This window comes from Leptonotus elevatus, chromosome 5, assembly GCF_054856555.1.
Source record: "Leptonotus elevatus isolate MCC_2025b chromosome 5, RoL_Lele_1.0, whole genome shotgun sequence".
Taxonomy (NCBI): Eukaryota; Metazoa; Chordata; class Actinopteri; order Syngnathiformes; family Syngnathidae; genus Leptonotus; species Leptonotus elevatus.
The window spans coordinates 24,031,437-24,043,530 of record NC_141243.1 but is presented as its reverse complement, the minus strand read 5'-3'; positions in this window follow the sequence as shown (position 1 = coordinate 24,043,530).

Genomic DNA, 12,094 nt, shown 5'->3' with positions numbered 1-12,094 from the left:
TTTGGACAAAAAATGTCATCCCTACTACTCCCCAAATTGCATTGACTACCGGTCCACTTGAGATGTGATGTCAAGGTTTTGTTACTTACATATACTGTAAAATATTACACATCTTCCTATTTCATCGATTTAGTGGTAGTCTATGTTCCGACCCGAAACCTTCGTTCACAACACGCTGGTCTTTTGGTGATCCTGAAAAGTAGTCCGCAGGTTTTAGAGCGTTTTCTCTTTGTGCTCCAGTGCCTGGAATGGCCTACCCACAGAAATCACATCTATCTCATTAGAAATATTTCAATCTCGCCTTGACTTATTTTTATATTCTTACATTTGGTTGTACTACATTTGCTTGCTTGACTGCTGCTTCTTCTCTTTCTCCTGCACCCTCCTCCTTTGAAAGGGTTAGGTGGCAATGACTCAATTGGGTGCTGCAGAGTCACTGCTATGAAGATTTCCACATTGACCAAAGTTTGGAGGACCCACTTCTTCAAACGGTGTCTTCCTTCAGTGCTTCATCTTATGAAAATAGACCCTCACACTATTTTAGTTAACATTGTATAGCACTGTGAGCAAATTGCTGCCCACTCATTCTGGAAGTGGGATCCTCTCTTGGCGGCCGCTTCTCAAGGTTTAGTTTTTCCTTGCCCTCCTGTGGGGTTAAGACCAATGGATGTTGGTAATATTGTCAACTGTGGGTATATAAAACCCTTTGAGACTCTTTTGAGATTAAGTGTTGTATAAATAAATTTGACTTGACTTGAGTAATGGTATCATCAAAAGCAGTGACAAAAGTACCTGCAATCTAGCAAGGCAAAGAGGTCTTACAATAAAGCTCTCCTCATTGAGCGAGATACTGAACTCGAAGTTGCTCCTGAGGCTGCGTCATCAGTAAATGAATGAGTAGAAAAGATGTGAATCGCTTTGATTACTCACTTTAAAGTCAGAATTCTGATATTAAAGTCAGAATTTTCTCTTCAAAGTGAGAACTTCAGAATTCTGACTTTATTAAAGTCTCAGAATTCTGAGATTAAAGTCAGAATTCTCCCTTTAAAGTCAGCTGCCAACCTTTTTTTTCTCTTCACTGGCCCTAATCCTCTTCCGTAGGTGGAAAAGCGCATATTAATGAAGGACCATTTACCATTGATAGCCAAATCCAATTATTTGCTGTTGTTGTCTGGCCCCTTAACACACTATCAATTCAAATCCAAAAATATTTTCATGAACAATAATGATCCTAGTACATACTAACCTTTGCAAGAACCTCTCAAGCCAAATGGAAGTACGGGTATGGTGTAGTTCGAGGAATATTGGTGGTGTTTAGTTGATGATGGAAGAAAAAGCCCTTTTCCTAGTGAAAATAGTACAACTGGTCTAACAGTAGTAGGTTGGGGTGAGAGCAAGGCTTTGGGGGCCTCATGCTGTGTATTTGTACATCAACTGTCAAAGATAATTTTCCTTGCCTCCCACTGTACAAGTGAGATGGGGGGAAGGAACAGTATGATCCATGAACCTGTGTGAAAATCAATGTGGGCAGTCCAAACATGAAATCAATGCAATCAGCTGGCAAGGCAGAAGTCGAAGCTGAAGAGGAAGACGAGAAGGGTGGGAGTTGAACGGAGGAAAATAGATGGTTCAGAGGAGCTCACTGATGCAGGGTGTACTTGATGATGTATGGATGATCCTCCTAAGCTATAAGGCTACATGGAGGAGTTAAGGTCACGGCAATGTAGGCGTGGAAACCATGCTTAAGTTAGTGGATGTGATAATGGAGCAGTGCCACGGAGAGGTTGATCAGTTAGATTATTATTTTTTTGCTTCAGCAAATGTAATCATTATTGCATATTTAATGTATTTGATATAAGGTAACCAACAAATGGCGCTGTTTTATATCATAGGCAGAATCCTCGCATTTCCAAAAACATCACTTTTTAGGTGAACATATTTGTTGAGCCATTAACATTGGATCGTCAAAGAGAGCAGGCCATTTTCAACACTTTTGGGTTGGTCAATTATTTGAAAAAACAACAACAAAAACAGATCCATATGGGGGACGGCTTTTTTAAATCACTTTTCACAAATATAACAATTGGATTAAATTCAAATGAATACACAGTAGGTTGAAAGGGATTTGCAAATTATTATATTCTGTTGTATTTACATTTTACACAACTTAATTAGAATTGGGGTTTATATATATATATATATATATATATATATATATATATATATACTGTATATAGAGATAAAGTTTGTGAACCTCTAGAGCAATTGTTTCAACCTGATTTTGCTGTTCAATCTGAACCTTTACATTTTATATGAAATAACAGGTGTAGGTTTATCAGCTCAATGCATTGTTCTTTTTTTTCCAATCAATTGTGTAGTCAAAACTTAAAGGCACTATCGAACGTTTTGACTCAGAAATAAACACTTCTTAAATACAGGATGTTTAAACATGAATTTCTTCTCAATCTACATCTCTGGGCTTCTGTTAATGTGTGGTTGTGATTTTGTCCTCAAATCCCAACACCTCCAGCCTGTATTTTGCCATTTTGTGTTTGTTTTGCCAGCAGCGGGATGTTCAGCCAATTGCAGTGCGGGGGGTGGCGGGGGCGTGTCAATGTAGGCAGACGGGATGTTGAGTTGAGTGACTCGAGTGAAAAAAATTAAGTATACCCCAATAAAACGTGCAGCGGATAATGCACGGTCGAAAATGAGAGTAAATCTTGGCCAAAGAGAAAAGAAAATGCTAGTTTGCTGATTTAGTGACATGCTAGGTTAAGTCACATTGACAAGGGTAACTCTGCAATATGGAACGAGGGTCGAACTTTGTTTATATCCTTATATTTACACCTGGCAATTAGCGAAGCTAAGCCAAAAGGCTGTAGCAAACGTTCGGGGGGGGGTTGGGTAGTTTCCGACGCGCTTGACAGGCCATGAAGGTGTTAAGTTATTAACATTGTTTTTCAGTTTCAATTTATATTTTAGCCGTTTTGGATTTAGTTATAGCAGTATGGAGAAAGGGCAACGGGTTTATTCCATTTGCTATCTAAAAGGGAGTTTTTGTCTGGGGCCGGTCTCTGCCGGTCGGAAGGGAGTCACAGGCTTATTATTATTGTTTTTCTCTAATCTGATTTATACCCATGGGAACAGATTCTCTTGTATTCACTGAGTTGTAACCAAGTGTGCTGTGGGCTGATGGGCGGAGACTTTTCTATTCACCCACTTTTGAATAAATGATGATGCGACGGGGAGCCGATGACACAATCTGAACAAACTGCTTGAGAGTTCAATTGTTGTCATCAAAAGCTTTTGATACCTTTGCAAAGGGACTTCTTCACCAGAATCTCACCATTCAGTTAATTGAACACGTAAAGAGTACAATACATAATATTGTCTACTCTAACAAATGGTGTCCCCGACGCTGAATTATAACGAATGGTCTCCTCCGCTGTATTCTAACGGATGGTGGTATTTTGACGTGGAGCAAGATGCGGCGTTCACGAACGGGCGGAACTTCTAGGCCTAAATAAATAAAGTACGGTAAGTGGAGACTTTTATCCACGTAGGGAGGTTCTGTCTGTTTGGGTCCGCTGCAACTGGTTTTTCGTCTTCCAAATTGTCTAAATTTTAAATGAGATCTGTGTGAACAAGTTGTAGTTTGATGTCGTTAGAGAGTTGGGATAATTCCGACGATATTGAACTAAACACGTCGTGGGGTGGTGCATTTTTAACTGACGTAAATGCAGCCTGTTGAGAGATGAAGCTTTTTTTATACGGGAAGAAGTAGTGTATTTAATTTGTTAATTTGTTTTGTTTTTCGTCAACGCTACGAAGAATCCTTAGACCATAATATATATTGAATAAAAGGGTTGCCGGATGACGTAAAAAGTCTTTCTTTTTACTAAGGATCGCGATGATTATGGTAGCGCTTCTGTTTTTTAAGCAGTTTTGGCCGATGGAAGGACAAGTATCATAATTGTTCATGGCTCTTGGTGAGAAAGTCCTCGTACACGTAATATGTTTTTTGAAAAAGCGCCTGTTTGAAATTGAACAGTATTGAGGGGTCCAGGTTGATTACAGTAATAATTGGATTTGTGTTACTGTATTTGCAATCGAGAGATTACGTGAACTTTTATTTTATTTTTTGGCGTTCCTACGATTGTAGTTTTGGGGTCAGGATTACCGTATGAATTCCTTTTGTTCTACGGTTGAATTCGATGGCGCGTGACAAGTTAGTTTGAAAATGAGCGCCTTGCAAAAATTTTGCAATATATGGAGAACAGTTTAGCTCAGCGGGATTGGATAACCGCTGTGTATAAACGAGAGGTCACGTGATTCTTATGTGTGTCTGTTGTGTGGCCATATGTGTTAACCTATTGAACTATTATATTAAAAGTGAGACGTCACTGTATTGAAACCGAAAGTAAAAATAGCCTATAAACAAAATGGAGGCGATTTCGACCCGGATACAGAATGGTTTGTCCTGAATGCGCTTCCGGTTTATAGACGTGTGAGTCGCAGCCATGCGGAGAAAATAAAAAAAAAAGCGTCGATGAAAAATGAAAGAACAAACTATGGATCGATTGTATAAAAAGCTTTCGCTGGACAAAATGGTATGTCAGACTTTTGTATTTTTTTGTTGGTAATGATGTAGTGGCTGAATTTGATGCTAAAATGACTCCAGCATTTGTGGAGCAGTTTACGGGTGATTTGTTCGAAGTTAACCCGTTTACTGAAATCACCGTACAAAACTGCGGTTTAAATGCTATAAGATTTGTAGACAACGAATTGATAGAATAAAACCGTTTATTATTTTATAATGACTAAAGAGTGTGTGCGTATGCATTTGAGTGTGTGACCTAGCTTCTAAAAGGTGGGGGCTATTATTGTTATTGTGTGTGAGAAATGTGCATACGGTGATTTTGTTTGTTTTTCTTCAATATTTTTAACTAAGTTTGGTGTTGTTTTGTGTGAGATGAGACTGTTGTGATAGTGGCGTTTGTTTTATTAATGGGAATGTGATAAAATAGGTTTTGCGATGTATAATGTTAAGATCCCCCCCGCCCCCCCCCCGTTTCTAGGTTAGAAGAAAAGGAGGGGGCTGTGCGTTAGAGCATAATGTGTCCTCGTAATGGGACTTTTTCTTTGTCAAAATGGTAAGAGAGGAATGATAAACAATAAGAAATAAGTAATAGTATTTGAAAGATATTGTTGAGTTTTTGTAGAAGAATATTAAATTAGTGTTTTATTATTATTTTTTTTTTAGTGACTGAGCCAATAGTCTTTACACTTTAATGATTGATGAAGATGGTTAATTTGTTAACTTTCCCTTTTCGGGACAAATGAATTAAGAATAATGATAAAATAATGGTATTTTGTTTGAGCTGTGTTGAGTTGACATGATTATGCCTACATCTGTACAGCTGTGGCTGGAAGTAAGATAGTTGAATAAGGAGTTATAAATGTTTTTGAAATTGACATAATGATAATGATTTTTAATATTTTTTTTTTCTCTGAGTGTGTCATTTCAGAAACTGATGTTTGAGTTCCAAGGCAGATGAGGGTTTGATGGCCTTCACTGATTACAAACTGCGAACGGGATGCGCCCCAGCTGCTGATACGTTGTATTTGCAAGTATTGCTAGTAGCTATTTGGAAGGGGTAGGAAAAAAAAAAAAAAAAGAGGCTGTTTTTTTACGAAACATTTTTGAGAAAGCAGGAAGTGAACTATCTTGCTGTGATCCCATTTCCTCAGTCTGGCATTGTAGTGCATTGGATCTGCTGGGTGCATTCGTTGATCGAGGTGAGCGCCTGGAAGGACCGAAAATGTGTCATCGGATCCACATTGCAGACAGCGTCTGAATGGATGTGGCAGAGATCAAAGGTCAAAAGCCCAGAGCAACAGTCTTCTCCTCCTGTGCCTAAAAAAACATGATGTTCACCTTCCACAATGCCCAGTGACTGTGTACAAGCCTCATTACAGATGTCTCCTCTCATCGAACTTTGTCTGACACAGCCCCGCCCTGAACATTGACTTTTGAAAGCTGGTGGTCGGAATGGGATGTGATCCTTGTTCAGAGATATGCTGCACGGTGTATGCAAGGCATTTTTAATGTGTTGGGTGGGGAACTGTGATCTATAGCAAGATATTTCAGGAAATTGAAAACGACATATGTAAATTTGAAATGAGGGATTGAGAAAATTTATTTCAATCTGTAGCCTACTAAATTTTTGCCTATATTTTTGGGAGAATCAGTTTCTGAATTGGTACAATGGGAATTTTATTAATATGATATGATACGATATACTTTTATTTTCCCCGTGAGGAATTTTTTTGGACTTCGTCCAGCTGCAGCTACAGTATAAAATAAATTATAGAATAAAATGAGTAGTAACAAGTAAAAGACTAAGAGTTTGATGGTTTATTTTAGATTTTTTTTTTTATAAGCACTGTGATTTATGAATCCCAGAAATATTTTGTGTGCTGTGTTTTTTATGAGCCCCACTAATCTGTAAAAGAGGTGAGGTTGATTAGCAGTTTAAATAATTTTTAGTTTGCTTGACTCTAGGAGAATTAGAGTAATATGGTTACCTCTATTTTTTATGGCCCCAAAGTCATCATATATTAGTGTCTTAAATTGTATCTGCTTGTGCTCATTTTTATTGTGTTTTGTAGTTATTTTTTTCGTTTACCTCATAGCCTGATTTAGAGGGTTGTGTTATTTATGACGTCTTTTGAGTTATGAGGTCTCTATTTTATCCTCCCTTTATCTTGACGTGTTTGAAAAAATCAGTGGATCTTTGTCAAATGAGGGAGTTTATGTTTAAGAAATTAACCAATGTAGACGAATTAGAAAATTAAATACAAAATTAAAAGGTTGTGGGTTAGAAAATTAAAAACAAACTTATCGGCCTACACTCCAATTGACAGGATGAGTTTGAATGGGATAATTCACAGTTTGAGTTTGAAGAAATCTACAGGGAACAAAACAAGAGCGGAAGAAAGGTAAGCTTGCAGCGGGAAAGAGGACAATAATGCATATTCGCCAAATGAAGGTAATTATATTATATTATATCTTTTATCTCAGGATCACATTTGAAAAATGTAATGTTTGGAGCCCAGTGTTTGCAAAAGAGTATAGATAATATGAATATATGTGAGCTTTTTCCAGCATCATTCGGCCGGTCATGGGATTCTGGGAAGAGAATATATGATATGCTAGTAAAATGATTCCTTTCAGGATGGTGAAAGGCAAAGTTATGCAAATTTAGAACAAATTTAGTCGTGGTAAAAAATTACCTATTATTGAACAAAACCTATTTGAAAAATAAATATTTACAAGCTCTGTCTTATATTAATGAATGAGCGAATGTCATTCAACTCAATCAAAGGCTGGGCTCTATTTTAATGTCACAAAAATAGATATTTTCCTGTTCCAACAGCACAGGACCTACGGATCTTAACCAAATAACATTTACTAATCCCAACTAACAAAAACTATCAGGGTTTTTCCTCCAAATAAAATGTATGTGAGTTTATGAGAAACTAAAAATGAAAAGTTTCTGCACTCAGGAGAACGGCCCCAGGGGGTCGGAGAGGAAATCTTGTGCAGTTCGCTGCACAGAAAGAAGGAGAGACGAAATTCCACAACTGGTCTACAAGGCTGCCGGCTATCTCATCAACTGATGATCATCAATCTTATCACCTCCGACCTGGGAGCCACGTCAGCTGACCCAGTGTTCGTTCTGGAGCGGCCGTTTCGACATCATTCGACATCGTTTTGACATCATTCAACGGATCAAGTCAAGTGCCTTTTCTTGGGCAATCATTCCACGAAGAGTCACATTTTCGGGCAGAATAATCCCGGTGACAAATCGAAGAATTTGGGTAGTCTACCCCAGATTCTTAAAGAAGAGAAAAACTATTGCGTCACTTTTTTCATTCAACAAAGAACTTCATCACGAAATGGCTTCAGAGAACACATATTCGTCTGCCGATACATTGCGGCACTTTTTAATGAACAACATTTTATGTTAAGCCTCACATATGTTATGCTTATTCCACTAAAAATCTTTTAAATGTATCAAATTGTTTTTTAATGTCATATGATTGCTAAACTACCTCCTCTTCTGCTAAAGGGATGTTTTAAGGATAATTATTTTTACCACACAACCATTGAAAAAAATGTTTTAATGTGTTGAGCTCTCAAGAGCTCAAATGAGGGATTGTTAAGTTATTAACATTGTTTTTCAGTTTCAATTTATATTTTAGCCGTTTTGGATTTAGTTATAGCAGTATGGAGAAAGGGCAACGGGTTTATTCCATTTGCTATCTAAAAGGGAGTTTTTGTCTGGGGCCGGTCTCTGCCGGTCGGAAGGGAGTCACAGGCTTATTATTATTGTTTTTCTCTAATCTGATTTATACCCATGGGAACAGATTCTCTTGTATTCACTGAGTTGTAACCAAGTGTGCTGTGGGCTGATGGGCGGAGACTTTTCTATTCACCCACTTTTGAATAAATGATGATGCGACGGGGAGCCGATGACACAATCTGAACAAACTGCTTGAGAGTTCAATTGTTGTCATCAAAAGCTTTTGATACCTTTGCAAAGGGACTTCTTCACCAGAATCTCACCATTCAGTTAATTGAACACGTAAAGAGTACAATACATAATATTGTCTACTCTAACAAAGGCATCACAGGGAAGCTACGCGCGCTATTGGCTGTTTTGTTCTTGAAAATTGTTGTTAGCTCCACTTTTGTCCTGATTATTTCATCATCGTTACAAGGCGAATGTCGTTTTGAACTATTATCCCTGTCGGTGATCGGATCAGTAATGTGACCATTTGCAAAATACCTCTTCACTCTCGCAGCTTGCTTGGCTGAGTGCGGTCAGAGGCAGGGGGCATGAACGTTGAGCTTGTATTGGTTGAACCATGGGAGGGGTCCGTTTTGAATTGTTTGTTTACAAACAGAAACGGTTTGATTACAAACATACATTTTCCAAACTCCGGACAGTGCCTTTAATTAAGAAGAGTTTTGGGTCAATTCATGTAGGTGCAAAAGTAAGTGAACCCTGAGCTGCATTGCTTAAAACATGTAGTCAAGTTAGTCAAGTCAAATTGGTAGCTAAACTAACCACTGAAATGGACTAATGATATGAAAGATTTAGCAAATAAATTGTGCATCACTGACAAAACCACGTCACTTTAGTCTTACCCAGGTGAATCCATACAGGTCAGTCATGCTGAGAGGAAGAGAAATCTGCTCAAAAGTTTGTGAACCCTGCAGGCATGGTCAGATATTTTTTTTTAAATATTAAAATAACCTTATTAAATGTTTAGTCATACCCCAATCTACAATTCTGGCATTGAAAATAATGGACTTAAACAAAAAGAATGATAATATTGTCATTCATTCTTGAACAAAAGTTGTTGATTTTAAAAAAACTCATGGGTGCAAAATTATGTGAACCTCTCACTTAATCAGACATTGCACCTCCTTTTGCAATGATAACTTCATCCAAACGCTTTCTTTATTGACTTACCAGTCTTTCACATCTACTTTGGGGGATTTTGCCACTCTTCCTTGCAAAATGCAGCCAATTGAGAGAGGTTGGATGGGCGTCTAGCATAAACTGCCCACTTCAGGTCCCGCCACAGTATTTTGAAATAATTTAAGTCAGGATTTTGACTGGGCACATCCAGAACATGAATCTTGTTGTTCTTCAGCCATTCCTTGGTTGTATTGCTGGAATGCTTTGGATTATTGTCATGTTGCATGATCCATCTTCTACCAGGCTGTAACTTCACCAAGAACGGCTTGAGGTTATGATCCAGGATTTCACAATAATTCTCTGAATTCATGATTCCCTGGACTATGTGGAGATGAGGATGAAAAGCAAGCCCAGAACTTAACATTCTCACCCTCATGCTTCACTGTAGGGAGATGGTTCTTTTGCTGGTATGCGGTGTATGTATATATATATATATATATATATATATATATATATATATATATATATATATATATATATATATATATATATTGTGAATAAAAACTGAATGCAATATTATATTTTGTTCAGAATAGAACATAGATGACAGGTCAAAAGTTAAAACTGAGAAATGTATCATTTTAAGGGAAAAATATGTTGATTATAAATTTCATGGTGCCAACAAAACAAAAAAAAGTTGGGACAGGTAGCAATAAGAGGCTGGAAAAGTCAATTGCACTAATGAGGTACATTGGCAACTTGATTGGAGTATAAAAAGAGCTTCTCGGAGTGGCAGTGTCTCTCAGAAGCAAAGATGGGTAGAGAATCACCAATTCCTCCAATGTTGCGCAGAAAGATAGTAGAGAAATATCAGAAAGGTGTTTACCAGCGAAAATTTGCAAAAAGGCTGACATAATCATCATCTACAGTGCATAACATCATCCAAAGATTCAGAGAATCTGGAACAATCTATGTGTGTAAGGGTCAAGGTCGAAAAATCATACTGGATACCCATGATCTTTGGGCCCCGGCACCGCAAACAGGAATGCTTACTGTAAGGGAAATCACAGAAAGGGCTCAGCAATACTCCCAGAAAACATTGTGGGTGAATACAATCCACCGTGCCAGCCGCCGTTGCCAGATGAAACTCTACAGTACCAAGAATAATCCATTTCTAAAGCAGACCAAGAAGCGCAGGCGTTTCTCTGGGCCAAGGGTTAATTAAAATGGATTGTGGCAAAGTGGAAACCTGTTTTGTGGTCAGACGAATCACAATTTGAAGTTCTTTGTGGAAAACTGGGGCGCTATATCATAGGACAACCCAAGTTGTTATCAGCACTCAGTTTATAAGCCTGCATCTGTGATGGTATAGGGTTGCATGAGTGCGTGTGGCATGAGCAGCTTCCACATCTGGAAAGGCATCGTCAATGCAGAAAGGTAGATTCAGATTGGAGAACAACATATGCTCCCATCCAGGCATAATCACTTCCAGAGAAGATCTTGCATTTTTCAACACAATTCGGCTATTGAAATGGCCAGCCTGCAGTCCACTTCTTTCACTTCTAGAGCACATTTGGCGCATCATAAAGGGGAAGGTGCAACAAAGAAAGCTCAAGACAGTTGAACAGTTAGAGAGATGCGTGTTAGACAAGAATGGGACAGCATTCCTATCTCCTCGATCCCCAGACGTTTGCAGACTGTTGCAAGAAGAAGAGGGGATGAAGAAGAGGGGATGCCTCACAGTGGTGAAAATGGCCTTGTCCTAACTTTTTGGGGATTTGTTGACACCATGGAATTTAAAATCAACCTAGTTTTCCCTTAAAATGATACATTTTCTGTTTAAACTTTTGACCTGTCATCTATGTTCTATTCTGAATAAAATATTAAAATTTCACTTTCACATAATTGCATTCAGTTTTTATTCACAATTTGTATAGTGTCCCAACTTTTTGGGAATTGGGTTTGTATATATATGTGTCCCATCTAAGATATATTTGTATTCAGTAGATAACTGAGGCATATTTAAGCTACTGAGGAATGCCTCTATATACTCAGGGTTAGGTTTGTTAGTTTCTGAGTATAGGTTGCGATAATAGTTATAAAAAATATTATTAATATCTTCTGGTGATTGTATACACTCACTCTTTGTCACTTTGTCACTCACTGTCCCTTTGATAGCCGTTATAAAAGATTTTTCCCGATTGTGTTAAAGTTGGTTTGCAAGAAATTTACCTGATTTGTTATTATATTCAAAAATGTTTGTTGTTGTTGAGGTGAAAGATTTCCAACCAACGCTGCCTTTGCTGGGCTCGGCTCTTTTCCTGCTTAACGAGTAACTAGCTTTCCATGCTAAAATCAAACTGATTATGCTAATATTAGCTATTGGAAATTTGCGTGGTAGCAATAAATAGTCATAACCTTGGTAGTTTGTTCTTCCACACTGACCCGACCAACCACGCAACACTCAAGAGTATTGGAACGAACTAGGTTGTGTGTGTTTTGTCCATATGGTACCACTGTAATTAAAAACTGAAATTTGGTTTGCGGGGCTTTGAGAAAACAATACAACTGATCTTTAGCAAACTACACTCCCAAACCCA